Below are 16,011 nucleotides of genomic sequence, written 5' to 3'. Positions count from 1 at the left end.
TGAGAGAAATGACTTGAATTTGTCGATGTGGAGTAGATTTGAGGCCTGCGTGATTTGGGATGCTGTCAAGTGTGAAATCTGTAGGCCAGCAGGAAACGGAGAAGTTGCCATCTTGAGCCTACAATTTGTTGGGGAGGCTTCCTTGCTGGAACAGAATTTCATGAGACAGGACTCTTCCTTTTCTAAGACACTTGCTTTTGCTCTTAAGCCTTCAGCTTATTGGGTAAGTCATCTTCACATCAAGGGCACCCACCTTTCCTGCTCTCTGAGCAGCACTTGGGCTAGCGTTTAACTGCAGGGTAGTCTAGCTGACCTGTGATCAGTCATCCAACAAGGGGAGGGGGAACTCCGGCTGCAGAAGAGAACGAGTAGTATAGACACCTTCCGTGAATGTTATGGTTTATTTCCTTTTTCTTTTCTTTTAATTTAAAGAATATTTAATTTTTTGACAGTTTCATAACTCATACAATGTATCTTGATCATATCTACCTTCAGTTCACCTCTTCTACTCCAAAATGTTCCTTTTACCTTTATTCATCCTCCCCTCTTTTAAAATAGCCCACTGGGTGCAATTAGCATTCTTCCTGTGTCCATGGGTATTTTGCCATCCACTGGAACACAGGCAAACACTGCCATCGGCCATAGGACTGAAGGAAAATGGCTTCTTTCCATCTGGCAGACATCATCTGCCAGAAGCTCTTCAGCTACAGTGGGGTCTCACAAACCTCTCCCTTCACTGGTTTTGGAATATTTACTGACCTTGATTTTGCACAGGTGATGACATCCTCTGCCTCTTCCATTCTTGCTGCCCCTCCTCCATGATGTTCCCTGAGTGTGAGATGCTTGATAGAGATGCTCTTTCTAGGGCTGACGTGTGCAACAGTCATTTACTCTCAGCCATCCGACCAGTTGGGAGTCTGAATTAACTGCTATCCATTGCAAAAAGGAGCTTCTCAGACCAAGGTTGAGACCAGCACTAATCTGTCTGTGTCTTAAAGTCTATTTTCTGCTTTCCTCTAGCTTTTTCCGGTGTATTGGTGACATATTGAGATCTTGACCTGTTGGAGTTGCTTTTTGTGTAGAGAGAGATAAGGAGCTGCTTTTCAGTCTTTATGTGACACACAGTTTTCCTAGAACCATTTGTTGAAAATGCTGTGATGGCTGTAGTTGTGTGGCCTTTACCGTGCTGGTTTTAATACCGTGGCTCTAGAGTGTAACCTAAAATCAGGCATGGAAATGTGTCTAGCAGCATAGGAAAGCTTCCTCGCCCCTCAGGATTGCTTTGCCTAGCTAGACTTACCTGCACTTTCATATGAATTGTAAGATTGCTGTTCTTTTTCTGTGGAGAATGTTGATTGTATTGCAACTCTTTAGATTGCTTTTGATAGGATGGTCATGATTGCAATATTTACTCTTCTAACTCCCTGAGCCTGGGAATTCTTTCCATATTCTAGTATTTTCTCCAATTTTTTTCTTCAGTGTTTTAAAGTTTTTATTATGAAGTTTTTTTCATATACTTTATTTAGGTTTATTTTAAGATGGTTATATTTATTTGTTTATTTACTGAGACTTTTGAAAATGGGTTGTTCCTCCTGTTTGTCATTAGTATATATAGGAAGGTTACTGATTTTTGTATGTTAATCTTTTATCCTGAAACTTTGTTGAAGTGCTATCACTTTTAAGTATTTTTTTTGTGGATTCTTTCTGGGCTCATATTGAATCACACCACCAAATAGAGATACTTTGACATCTTACTTTCCTATTTGTATCCCCTTTATTTCCTTCTCCTATCTTATTGCTCTAGTTAGACTTTAGTACTATATTGCTACTAGTGGAGAAAGTATCTTGTTCCTGATTTTAGTGGAAATGTTAATTATAGGCTTGCTATATGTCATTTTTATTATGTTGAGGTATATTCCTTCTATTTCAAGTTTCTTCAGGACTTTTAATATGAAATGGTGTTAAGTTTTGTCAAAAGCCTTTTCTTCATCTATTGAGATGACCATGTGATTTCTGTTCTTGAATTTAATTTATAGCATTTATTAACTTTCTCATATTGAGTCACCCCTGCATTTCTGGGATAAAGCCATCTTGATCATGGTGAATGATCTTTGTATGTGTTCTTGAGTTTGGTTTATATCATATGTTGAAACACTTGGTGTCTACATGCAGTACTACTTTGGGAAGCTGTTAGAGTTCGGAATGTCACGCTCAGCTGATAGATGTCAGCCCCTTATGGGGTTATAGTTCACTGTGGCTCTGGCCTTAGCTCTCTGCTTTCTGGTCTGCCACAGTGTGAGCAAACTACAACTTTCCATTGCGATGGATCAAGATGGAACACCAGCGGTCTTCACCATGGTGGATTTTCTTCCTTGAAACAGTGATACCCAAGTAAACCCCCTCCTGCCTAAAGTAGCTCTGTCAGTGTTTTGTCACAATGAAAGTAGCTAATACAGTTGGTGTGGCAACCTTGTACAGGTCCAGTGCAGCTTTTTTCTCAGACTTGAATTTGCTGATAACTAGAGCTACAAGTAGCTTGTTAGATATCAGGATGATGGGGGATAGGGGGGAAAAAAGTCTACTGTTGGCCAGTAGGTACCAGCAGAAAAGACAGGACATACCTGTTGTATTCAGTATTTAATGTAGTGTGAGTTGGTGAGCCCTTGAAAGAGCTTTGATGTTTTTTCAGGAACATCCCTGGATCTCAGTCAGCCCTTCCTTTGAGAGCTGAAGGCTCTGCAGTCTCACAGATGACAAGGCTTCTGAAAACCACAGAGTGGATAATACTTTCAATGCTCGTTAAGTTCTGTCTTCTTTATCAGGTTAATTATGCTACTGACTGGTTTCACATCTCTCCCTGTCTCAAGAAGGCCCTTTAAGAATCTGCTTATTCAAATCTTTGGACAGGCCAGGCTTATAGTCCATAGGCCGATTTCCCTTACAAAACAAATGAACAAACAAATGATAGCCTTTAAATTGAGCTTTGCAGTTGACCTGTAAGTGACTTCTGAAGTCTCTATGGTTTGATTTACTACCAACGTGATATCATTAATTTTATGAGTGCTTTTAAGCTGTGTTTTCTTTGCTTTTGAAAAATAAAGAATGACTCTTTAGCCAATTTTTATTGGGATAAAGATCAATTTTATGAAGCCTGACAACTTATTCTGAATTTTACCTGACCAATGTTTCCGCTTAACTGAATGGTGTATCATGTTGATTGACTCTCTCATCAACTTTTTCATTGATTAATGACACTGATAAGAAGGATGTACCTTGTTGCATGGGGATTAGAACAGGAAGCTACAGGTACTTTATATCTGAAGGCAGCTAATACAAGTGAATGATGTGAAACATGAAGGAGAAGGAAAGTCCAGGGTTTAGTTAAGACTGGGAGAAGCAGCAGAGAGGAAGAGAACACTTGTTGTGATCTAGTATTGAAAAGGGAATTACTGGGGCAGCTGCAACGCTTTCATGCTGGCAAGTGAGTGGCTGTGCTGACCCGATGGGCACAGTTGCGGAGCATCTTATCAGAGGACATTGTCCTGCCTCTCATGCCTGTAACATGTGCTAGCTCGCTGCTTCATCATACTGAGATAGCAGCCTGGTGGTTCAGGACTGTCCTAAATCATGCTGACGCTGCCAGCCTCTGCCACAGGCTCCTGACAGATGTCTAAGTGTATCGTCAGTGCTTCTGGGTGTCTGAATGACATCGCAGAGCACTCAGGATTCCAGGTATGTCAATCTAAGCTCCAAAGTGAAATTTTAGGAATCAAGATGGACTGTTGTTTTTGCTAATCATGATCAGTCTGGACAAGTTTGAGGATGTGCACCTTTCCTAAGATACCAGGGGGTTCATGTTTCAAGAACCTCTGAACAGAATCTGTGCATAAAATGTTGGTGAGCTTCAGAGGCAGTCAGTGCCTGCCGGTGCCTTTCACTACATTGAATTAGATGCTTCTGCAGTGGCAGATAAATGATAGCAATAAAAATCAATCCACCCCTCACTTAGAGGCGTAGCAGGTGTGGCTGCTGTGTCACATGTGCGTCAGCAGGTGGCAGAGAAGAGAGAGGCCATGTCTATACGCAGTGTTCTGACCTAAGAACATCTGAATGATTAATAGCCTAACATTCCTGAAAAAAGCGAGCCTGAGACGACCCCCAGTCTGGCACCAGGGTGCCCGGATAGAGAGCTAGCCTGACATGACCACCAGTCTAGTGCGGCACAGGCCTACATTGAGGAAGCAAACTGGAGAATAGAAGAATCCACCCTGGGACCACAGGGTGGTCTTGGACCCAGTCTGAGACAGAAGACCCTCACGTGGGCTCACTCAGGTGGCCCAGGTGAGGAGCAAGCCCTAAATGACCACCAGACTGGCACCATGGGGCCTAGACAGGGAGCAGCCTGACAGGACCACCAGTCCGGCACCGTGCAGGGCGGGGGCAGACCATGCCTGAGATGACCCCAGACACTGGGACCACAGGCAACACTAAGAGGAGCAAGTAAATGGTGGAGAAGTGGAAAAGAGAAACAGAAGGATGTGGTTACAGTGAAGAGAGGTAGAACTATAGACCGGATGGAACTATGCCACCCAGGGACCATGGTGAGGGCCCAGCCTGTGCTGCCAGCTGGTCTTGGGGTCATGAGAGCAGGAGAGCTGGCCCTGGTCCTCACCTGCTGCAGCACAGTAGAGCTGGTGCTGTAACCCACACTGGGGGGGGGGCTTACAGGTGAGCTGGCCCCCATGATGTGCGAGAAGGAGAGCAGGCGGGCACCAGCTCAGATTCCTCTCAGCCCTGATCCAGGGCTTCAAAGTGGCCCACCCCAACATCTACACTCTTGATGAACTGCTGGAGTGCAGGAAGGGGCCGAGCCTACAGATCTCTATGACACAGGACAACAACAGGATATAGGAGAGGAGTCTCAGTGAGGTTCCAGCATTGACAGAATAGCAGAAGCCAGAGGCCTCATATCAGACCTGTGAGGCATTACACTGCACATTTGCAGGCAAAGACGTGTGGACAGAAGAGCACACTGTGAGACACTGTACAGCCCCCACAATGAACACTTATTTATTTATCCAGCTATTTATTTATTTATTTGTTGGGGGGCACAGATTCAAGGGGAAGGGGAGTTGAGTAGAATTGGGGTGAATAATGTGAAATTCACAAAGAACCAATTAAAAAGTTAAAAAAATCAACACAAAAGCATGCTGGCTAGAAAATAAGAGAAGGTTCTTGGAGAATTAAAGATTAAAAAAGTGTTGGTGATAGCAAAAGATAACATGGCCAGAGCTTACTTGAGGGAGATGTTGTATATATCATCTGCTCTCTCTTTCTAGGCAGGCACTGCAAACTGCCTGCCTACTAAGGACAGTGATAGGCATGCTTAAGTGAGATGGCAAGAACAAAGGTGCTAGGCACGTGGCTGTTCAGGGTACTTTATCTTCAGGATGGTGGCAAACGTGATGACTTCCATTTTCCAAGCTGATAGATCAAAACAAGTACAGAGTGGTAGATAAACATAGATGGTTTCTGAGTAGTTTGAAAGAACAGAAGGTAAACAATTAATATAAAACCCAGGCAAGTATACAAAGCTGAATGTAACAGAAATCTCCCTGAAAGCTAAGGGAACAAAGAAAGTGGTTTGTGGTCTCTCAGGGTAACTTATCTTTTATCATTTTCAGTTCTGTCCATTTGGATCTGTGATTTGGTTTCCCTACATTTTGTCCTAAAACATTTGAATCAATGCTGTCTTTTTTTTTTTTTTGTCCCCAGTACTGTTTTATCCTCCTTGGTAGAAGGCCATTGATCTCCAGAACACATGAAACATAAGAAAAATCAGACTGACCTCTTTCTTACCAAGTACCTGAACTCTGAGTAACCCTTTCATGCCTGGCTCCACCCTGAGAGCATTTGGTCAGGGCATCTGCAGTTCACCCTCCTGCAGTTTTCTGTGAGCTGCCCAGACCTCAGTATTTGGTCTCGATACTTAGTTGTGGGAGGAGATCTCTGTGTTCCCTGGGTACCTGAGAGAACCTGTGCCTCCTGGAAGCTGCCATCTCCACCATGTCCTCCTTCTGTGTTGTTCTCACGTGCTGGACAGGTTCTTGTTTCTTTCAGGTATGCTTAAACACAGCCTAGCTCTGATGTCATTCTCTCCCTATCACCCGTCTTTAACAAAAAACAAAAGAGGGGCTTCTAGGGAATCAGGATTTAATGCATGGGAGAAAAGCTGAGAACTGGATGCAGTCTGGCATCCTCTGCTTGGCTACTCTTTCCTTCCTGGTTCAGCATGCTACATGCCAGTGCTGTCTATAGCAAAGATGGCTTTTGCTCGACAGTGGGGAGCAACCAGCTCTCCCAGGCAGTTAGGCCCCCTTCCGATCTTCTGAGTGGCACAGGAGTAGAAGGAGAAGTGCTGGGTTGGAACTGGAGAACTGGGTTCTGGTTCTGATTGTGTCACTGATCACTGCCATGGTTTCCCCAACTAGAAAACAAAGGCAGTTAGACCAGATGATATCCTGGTCCTTTTGGTCTTTAACTTAGCCCTGTTTTCAATCAAAACTCTCTTTTCAGGAGGCAGAAGGCAGAGCTGCTAGTATTACATTGTTGGAGATATCAGAGCTGTCCAGGTCTTCACACGAGGCCTTGGAGCATGCAGAGCACAGAAGCACAGACGCTCTAGGCCCTAAGCATCGCCCAGCTGCTCAGACTCTTCCTCACCAGTGAGCTCTGATAGCCAGATAAAAAAAAAGCAGCAGGCTCCTGATGTCCCCTTTGCTCTTGGGACTGGCTCAGCATCCCTTCTGTGGCTTGGCAGTCTCCTCCAACATGGTCTCTGCCTCCCCTTTTCCAGCCATGTTGCTGTCTCCTTGCTCCTGGGATGCAGGGTGCCTGTTCTCTGCTCTTCTCTTTTCTGTGGGATGCTCTTTGCTGACTCACCACTCTGTTCAGTTTCCAACTCTTGCCTCCTGCATCACTTAGAAGGCCTGATGAGGTCACTTGTCCTTATACACACTCACAATCCCACATACTTCTGTGAGTAGGTGCCATGGTCATCTTTATCTGTGTTGTCATTTGAGGAATGATTTTTCCCCCAGATAGCATGTAAGCACCTTGAGAATGATATAGCTTGTGCCCAGGTTTTTTTTTTTTTTTTTTTTTTGGAGGGGGGTGTTATTTTGTATTTCTAGTGCCTGCACTTAGTTACATTAACACGAATATGCCAAAGATATCAGCATCTCTTGACGTGGAATAAGTAACTGTGATAATAAAGAACCACAAGGAAGTCCTGTGTGCCAGGCACTGCTCTGCACTATCTCCATGCATATCACTTTTAAAACAGTCACTGCTATGTTTTGAGTAATTATTGTATTCTTTGTACATTATTAGTGCTTTATATGTTGCTCAACTGGATTTTAATAGAATACTCAAAGATGCATATAGTAGCTGTGGGCTTCTTGGTCCTCGATGCTACCGCTTGCCATTAGAAAGTCTGAGACAGCACTGGGTCAAACAGAAGGGAGCTTTATTCAGTGGAACTCTGGATTGCATTTTCCAAAATTCTCCAGAAAGAAAAGGTTGTTGGCTGATTTTGGGTCTTAGTTTTCTCAAGGAGAGGGACTCCTGTGGAGTGACGTAAAGACAGGTCACAGGGCAAAGCTTATCCTTCTCGTTTGTTCTGGAGAGGAGACTCTTGTTTGGCTCAGACTGGGGGTGTTACCACTGTAGTCAGGGTGGGTTGGGATCTGGTGCCTTGTTTAAAAGCGGCGCTATCTGTGCTGTGCATGTTTATTTCGGACTGCAGCCAAATCAGCCACAGGCCTGTGGCCAGTGCTGTCACTGTTAGCATCTTGTTGAACCCAGGTTTCTTAATTAAGTGAGCCAAGCCTGTCCAGCAAATACAGTGAAGCAGGTAACAGTGATGATTAGGCAAGGCGACCCTAGGCTCTTCTACCAGTTCAGGTTCTGTTACGCCAGTTTTTCATTTGAGGAAACTGGGGATCAGTTTGGTTTAGTAACTGAACTGCTATTTTTAACCCTTGGACCTGTAAACCCCATCCCTGACAACTGCTTTACAAGTGGGAAGATTACAGGGAAAGATCAAAAGCTTGTGAGCATTGGTTGCTTAGAGCTGGGCAACACATTGTTAACTGCTTTGTGTCTGCTACCAGACAGTGTGTTTTGGTATCCTACCTCTTACTTTGGTTAATATGCATTTGTTATATAAGCTGGGAGTGTAAGATGCATGCTTTTCTTGTGTAGGTAGAATGATGCATTTGCCCCAGTTTGGAATTGGAACACTCATGTTTTGCTGAGGATGGGGCAAGGGCAGTAGCTGTACTGGATGTTTAGGAAGTGTTCAGGGCAACATTATTTGTGTGTATGGTGCAATCTGTGCTCAGAAGCAGTGGCTTTCAGGGTGAAAAAACAGGAAATAAATAATGGCATATAGCTCAGGGTCACTGAGACATTTAGGTGAGTTGATTTAGATTTGTGTCTGGCTTTGTTGGAATAGGTCTCTTTCATTAATATTCTCTGTAATATTTTGTAAGCACATTTTTATAACATTTCCTGGTTGGTATTTATCAACTATCACAACTCTGAACCCTGAGTAAGATGCATAGGATAATACTAGCTAAGCTGTGTACGGCATAGTTGGGAATACAGCTCAGTGGGAACTGTCTTGCCTAGCAACCATATGTCCCGGCTCTGAGCTCGAGTTTTGCAAACAAATATTACAATATAATTATGGGGTTGTTTTTGTGAGACGTGTTTCCTCAAGTACACCCAAAGGCAAGGCTTTTTAAAATAAAAATGTTAACTTATTTGCCTGTGCTTCCTTGCTTCATTCTGAACTTCAGATTTTGATGCTAGGCTTCACACCGTTATCTGTAAACCCCGAAGCAGAGGTGGAGGAGCAGAGTTTGGAGTCAAGTGTCTCATGCAGAGATACACTGGCTAGTCAGGCCCTGATTTTGTTATCAGCAAATTTGTGATTATCTAGGTGTATGTCTATCGCTGGCAATTGGCATAGTCTGTGATGAGCCTGTTCAGCCACTTGTCACCCCAGGTACGGAGCCTTGGGCCAAGTCTCCCTCTGGAAGTCTCTTGTGTTTCTGCAGGGCGCTGTGCTTCCTCACGTGTTTCTGTAGCCTGTGAAGGTAGAGACTCTGAGATGAGAAATGCCGTGCACGGTGAGCCTTTGGCATTTTCACAGCAGACACATCTTCACCGTCTTTGTAAAAACACTATTGAATCACATTTATGGCTTTGTCACCTTTCCAATGAGAACAGATAGTGACATTTAAGCCTAGGAAAATCTAGTCTCTGATATTGACTGTTAATGTGGAAAACTTGAAGACACGGGTAGAACATTGTGACCTTATGATGTGAATTCTTTAATTAGAGCATACAGATCAGTCAAATATTTGACTTATTGATTTTTGGAGAATCAAACTGTTCTGTATGCAGGGTACGAACAGAGTTGAGATGTTGCCCTTGATTCAGAATAGGCAGTTAGTCAGGTTCTTGTGCAGAAAAATAGTATATACTGCCACTATTTTAATGTATACTAACAGCAGCTGTAATCAGTTACCTCATTTATAGCCACATATTTAAGCTGATTGTGTTTCTAGAGTAACTTATCTAAGGTAGTATTAACTGATAAAGCTGTACAGTTAAAATATAGCACACTAGCCATTCTAGGCCATCTCTGTTCCTTTTGTGCCACTTGTAGACCCACAGAAACACTTTCTACAAGCAGTTTCCAGTGGCTACTCTGAGATGGGGTGCAGGTAGGTGATTTTCACTTTGCTTTCTGTCCTCCATTCTGGTCTCCCAAATTACTCCTAGTCCTGCAGCAACCTCCTACCAGGGGCCCCCTCCTCTTGCATTGCCTCTACTCCCAGTGTCCCTCTAGCTTTTTTGCTGCCATTCTCAGCTTTTCCCCTAATCCGTTTGCAATCCTTTGTGTGACAAGCCAACAGTAAGAAGCATAGACACTATCAGACACCACATTCACAGCACTCGCTTGTCATCTGTAGTGAGCAACAGCAACCTGAGAGTGGACTACCCACAATCAGACCAGACATCTACACCAAAACCATAATTCCTGATGCCTAGATCCCAGCACAAAACCACACATACACAAACAGCCGAGACCATAGTATGCCTCCCCCAGAAGTCAGTGCAATCAGCCTTGAGAAGCATAGTGTAGCTGAAGCTCATAAAATAACAATTATGAATATGCTGAAGGACCCTAAAGAGGATATGATATTTCACCATATAAACTGACTGAAAGACAAAAACACATCATTATCTCAGTAGATACAGATAAGTTGTGACAAAACTCAACATCCCTCATGATAAAACTCAATGTCCCCTCATGGTAAAAGTCTGGAGATACAAGGGACGTTTCTTAACATAATAAAGGCAATTTGCACCGAGGCTGCAGAAAACATCAACAGAAACAGAGAAACTCAATGCGTTTTCACTAAAAAGAAGAACAAGGACAAGGTTGTCCACTCTCCATACCTAATCAATAAAGTATTTGAGGTCTTAGCTAGAGCATTAAGATAACTGAAGGACACCAAGGGGATACAGACAGGAAGGGAGAAGTTAAAATATCTTTTATTTGTATATAATATAGTTCTGAACATGAAACCCGTGAAACTCTACCAGGGAACTTTATAGTTGATAATGTTTCCAGCAGCTGGGTGTGTTGGTACACAACTTCAATCCCAATACTTGGGAGGCAGAGATAGGCAGATCTCTTCGCTTAAGGCAAGCCTGGTCTACATGACTTCTAGGACAGCCAAAGCTACATAATAAACCTGGTTTCAATTGTGTGTGTGTGTGGGTGTGTGTGTCTGTGTGTATAATTTTCAGGATATAAAGTTAATGCACAGAAGTTAGTAGACTCTCTGAATATGGTTTACAAACCAATCAAGAAAGAAATCAGGGAAACAGTACATTTTGCAATAGCTTAAATAAAAAGAAAGAAATATTTTGAAATAACTCTATTATACAAGTAAAATACTTGTATAATAAAAGCTTTAAGACACTGAAGAAAACTACTAAAGCAGATGATAGAAAGATCTCACATGCTTGTGGATCAGTAGCGATTAATACAATGAAAATGGCCACCCTACCAAAAGCAGTTCAGTGCAATCCCCATCAACATTCAAACACAATTCTTCACAGAAATGGAAAACATAATCTACAACCTTATATGGAAACACCAAAATCACATGATTGCTAAACATTCCTCAGTAATAAAAGAGCTGCTGAAGGTATCACTACTCTAGATTTCACGGTGTATTAAAGAACAATAGTATTAAAACCAGCATGGTTTTGGCATTACAAACATATCTTTATCAATGTAATAGAACCAAAACCCCAGACATAAGTCCACACACTTGTGGACACCTAGTTTTTGACAAAGAAGCCAAAAATACATACTGGGAAAAAATAATTATCTTCAGTAAATGGTGCTGGTCAGACTGGATGGCTACAGTACAAGAATGCAAATAGATCCATGTTTATCACAAAAGCTTAATTCCAAATGGATGAAGGACTACAACATAAGACAAGATATTCTGAATCTGTTGGAGAGAAATGGGGGGGGAAGGCTTGAACTCATTGTCATAGGAGAGGACTATCTGAGCAGGACACTTGTAGTGATAGGTGCTGAGATCAATAATTAGTGCCTGTTACCTCATAAAGCTTCAAAGATTTTTGTATGACAACAGATACAGTCATTTGAGTGAAGCAGCAGGCCACAGAATTGGAATACTTCTTTATCAATAACTATACATCTGATAGAGGGTTAGAATCTAGAATATATAAAGAATTAGAGCATCAAGAAAACAAACCATCAATTAAAAGATGTGGTATAAGATTAAGCAGAGTTTTCAAAAGATGAAGCACAGATGTTCAGCCTCCTTAGCCATGAAGGAAATACAACTCAAAACGACTTTGAGATTTCACCTCACCCGTTCAGTTTGGCCAAGATTAAGAGAGAGAGCGAGAGCAGGAGAGTGTGCTCATGCTGGCAAGGATATGAGGTAAGGCAAATACACCTTGCTGGTGAGTGGGTATGCAAACGGGTACAGAGACTATGGAAATAAGTGTGATGGTTCCTCAGGAAGCTAGGACTAGATCTATTTCATGATCCAGCTATACCATTCTTGAGCATATACCCAAAGGACTTTATATCCTTTTACAGAGATACATGCTCATCCATGTTCATTGCTGCTCTATTCATAATAGCCAGATATTGAAAACAACTGAGATGCCTATCAGCCAATGACTGGACAATAAAAATGCAGTACATTTACACAGTGGAATATTAATCAATTGCTAAGAAAAATGAGGTTATGAAATTCATAGGTATGGATGGTGCTAGAAATAAAATCATCCTGAGTAAGGTAACTGGGATCAAAAAAGATAAATATTGTATGTTTTCTCTTAGATGTAGATGTTTGCATTTAAGCTATCAGGACATGTGTTGTTGCAATCCAAGTTACCGCACTGGTTAAGGAACTGGGTGGCGGGGTGGGGAGAAGAGAGTTTCCCGAGGAAGGGGAAATAATAGTGCAGCGTTACCGAGAGACAAAGGGTACACCAGAATGTGCTGGTAAATAGGGAGGGAATGGAAGAGAAGAGCAATGGAGGGGATATACGGAGGGACTACTGACTCAAAAGACCGTTTGAAAAACTGTATGGAAACCTATAACTTTAGTTAGGGCATTCCTAAAATATATACATACATGAAAGGAATATAAATGGAGTCTAGGGAGACAGTTTATGCCACCAAGTAAAACCTCCAGGACCTGGAATAGGTTATATCTTGTTGAGTCATTGGCCAAAGGGGTTCTCTAGACCCTTGCTCTCTCCTATATTCCAGTCATTTCTAACCAAATATCACATCTATTGCTAAGGCTCTTTATTGGTTGCTGTCCACAGCCTGAAGGCAAGGCCCTATCACTGAAGACAACACTTTCTTATGTCACTGAACAGGGAGAAGTTGACTTTGTGCCTAACTAGACCCCGCACCCCCACTGGCTAGTATTCATGGTATTACAGGGTACTCTGAATGCTGGAAGAAAAGGTAATCATTAGCGTCGGTCCAAACTCTGCCACCTAGAGCAGTGACTTTCATGCAAGCTATGCTGGTGGAACAGTGGCAGAAATGTCAGAGGAATAACCATATGCTTGAGAAATTGGATTTGTGGCCCACTCGATGAGATGGAATCCTCACCTCACACTGTTAAAGTGGTCTAGAACCTATGACAAGACAGCTTATAAGCCTAGGGAAAACCTGCGACTATTATTCTGTTAAAAGCAGTATTGCAATAAAACTACTGTAAATAAAACTGTTATACCCATTGATTAATGCATCACTCAACCCACATTAGAGAAGGCTCTTTTTCCAGTAGATGCCTGTACACACAAAGACCCACAACTGGACAGTTCAGAGAGTGAGAGACCTCGATGCGCTCAGTCCTGTATGAAGTATCTTTATTAAACCCCTCCCCTCCAAGGTCAAGGATTTATGTGGAAGAGGAAGCAGACAGATTATTACAGCCTGAGGTGATGGTTTACTTTAAGGAAACAGCATCTGCTAGATACAATTGGACTGATGCACATACAAACTTCAAGACTGTGGGTACATTTTTCTCCCCCCTTCTCTAGTAATTTGGATGCTAAAATAGATTGAGCTACCCAGGTATATTAAAAGACCCTTTCCATTTTCACTTAAGCTTGCCTTAAATACAGATTGCCTTTATACAAATAGTATTTAATAAGTTCTGCTCTATAAAACAATCATGTAGGTTGATTTGTACAAGTGTTGTGACATTTTGTTGGAACGGCTTCTTTTCTTGATCTCCTAGTCACATTCTCTAAACATTTGAAGATACTCTTTCTAACTCTGGGGAACCCCTTTGTCCTTCCATCCTCTTGTTCCTGTACCCACTTTTCTCCTTCATACTGTGGTCTTTGTAGCTGGCTCTCTGTTTTTAAATTCCATCACAAATTAGTTGTCTTGCATTTTTAACTTGTTTGTTGTTTTAGCAAAACATGCAGGTAGGGGTGAGGGAGTGAGGGTGGGGAGTTGGCTCAGTGGTGAAGAACACTGGCTGCTTTTCTAGAGGATGCAGGTTCCGTTTCCAGCATCCACATGGTGCCTCATAACTATGTAGCTCCAGTTCCCAGGAACCTAGGGCCATGTTCTGGCCTCTGCAAGCATACGATACACAGACATACATGCTGGCAAATTAAAATAAAATAAAATAATAAAATAAAATAAAATATTTAAGAAAGTGGAATACTTTTTTCCTGATAGTTTGTTGCCTGTTTGTTTGTTTGTTTTGTTTTCAGCAAAGATTTTATGAAATACTTCAGGCGGTTTCTCCCCAAGATTGAACTATGATCTTTTCTGCTTTGGTTGAAACCTGTGTCCACAGTTAATAGGAGCTGCTGTTTCACTGTGGGAAACCTGAAATCCCAGAATTTTGCTTACTTACTAAATGCAGTTGATATTTGATACTGTAAAAGATTATTAATAAATATATAGCCTTTTGATAGTAGATATTAACTAATTTGTTAGGATTTTATATATATATATATTATGTAAAGACTTAAACAGCTTTCATGATTTCAGTTACAATCTCTTACCTCAGGTTTCTAAATCTGTGGTTCAGACATGGATAATGTTAGATATTAGGGATATTAATGTGTTCCATTCGGTGTCTAAAGTCTCTAGATCCCTGGAGTTTAAAATAATACCTTGTTTTCAATGAGCAGTTGGAGAGTTAAGTGCACAAGGACTAGTGGAAATGAGACTGGGACAGAGAAGTAAACCCGTAGACCAAAGTGGTGGCACAAGCCGGGGTCAGAGCAGAAGAAAGCACGGGTGGTTGTGCAGAAGATAAAGAAGAGCAGCTTGTGGGACAAAGGAAAATCAGTGATGAACAAAAGTGGAGGTAATGGTGATTCAAAGCAAAGTAGACAAACTAGTAACACAATAGTCATAAACTTTAAAAAAGATTTTAGAAGAGAGTAGAAGGCATAGAGTAGGAGAAGGTTGGAAGGATGAGGAAGGAGGATGAAATGGGTTAGCCTCCCACCCAGGGCTCCGCGCTGCACGCCTCTTTCTCGATAGTCATTTAGTCTGCTTGTGTTGAAAGTGAAATTTGCGCAGCACAGGCCAGACCAAGTGGCTACTTCATGGCCGCAGAATCAAGAGCCGAATACTAAACACCAGCTGAAGTAGTTGAATCAGATTATCTTGTTTTTCTCTGAAAAAAGCCAGCCATATACTATGGTCAGGTAATAAATGCATCAGACATGGCTTCCTGCATACATGGAAAGTTGGATTTCACGTATTTTATTCAAGATATGAAGGAAGGATAGGTCTAACCAAAACTTCAAAGTTACTAGAAGGCAAGCTTTGGAAGCATTCATTTGCAGGGCTGGTGTTGAGATATGCTGGTTTTTTTGTTGTTGTTTTTGTTTTTTTGTTTTTTTTGAGGACTGCCACTGTTGAGCACTTTGCCCTGGAAACAGTATAAATCTGCTGGTTTTCTGGAGTGAGCTGCTGTTGAGGTGGCTTTGCTGTGGTTCAGAGGGAGAACCTCAAAGAATACATTTGGAGCCATTGGTTTGCAGCTGGCCACAGTGGGCAGACACAGCCAGCTAGCCACAGCCTTTGTGTGCACAGTGAAATTCTGTCACTTTCACTTTCCTCTTCATTCATTATCATCTGTGGCTCCTGCAGGGTCCTCTCCATGCTGGTGGAATCCCCCAAAATTGTGCTTCTGTGTCTGCCTTGATTTTTAGTTCTATGTTGGAGCAGTTTTACCAACTGTATCATTCAGTTCAGGGAGCAGAGGAATTTAATCAATATGAAATCTTAGAATGCTCAAATCTCCCAAAAACTACTTAAATATATAATGAATATATATGAAAGTTTGGCCTTATTTTTTTTTTTGTATTAGATTTAAT

General features: G+C 42.0%; 1 protein-coding gene and 1 non-coding gene across 5 annotated transcripts in view; both read left to right on the top strand.

Moving 5' to 3' along the window:
• The window catches only part of Prim2 (DNA primase subunit 2), a 226,208-nt gene that overhangs the window by 97,122 nt on the left and 113,075 nt on the right, over positions 1-16,011 (top strand). The gene's annotated exons all lie outside the window — the stretch shown is intronic.
• Positions 3,999-4,130, top strand: LOC132648463 (small nucleolar RNA SNORA17). The gene has a single exon (XR_009586861.1). It is a non-coding gene; the product is annotated as a small nucleolar RNA SNORA17 (small nucleolar RNA).

The sequence above is a fragment of the Meriones unguiculatus genome, chromosome 16 (assembly GCF_030254825.1).
Source record: "Meriones unguiculatus strain TT.TT164.6M chromosome 16, Bangor_MerUng_6.1, whole genome shotgun sequence".
Classification (NCBI taxonomy): Eukaryota; Metazoa; Chordata; class Mammalia; order Rodentia; family Muridae; genus Meriones; species Meriones unguiculatus.
Note: the sequence above shows the minus strand (reverse complement) of the source record. Positions and strands in the feature narration are given on the sequence as shown.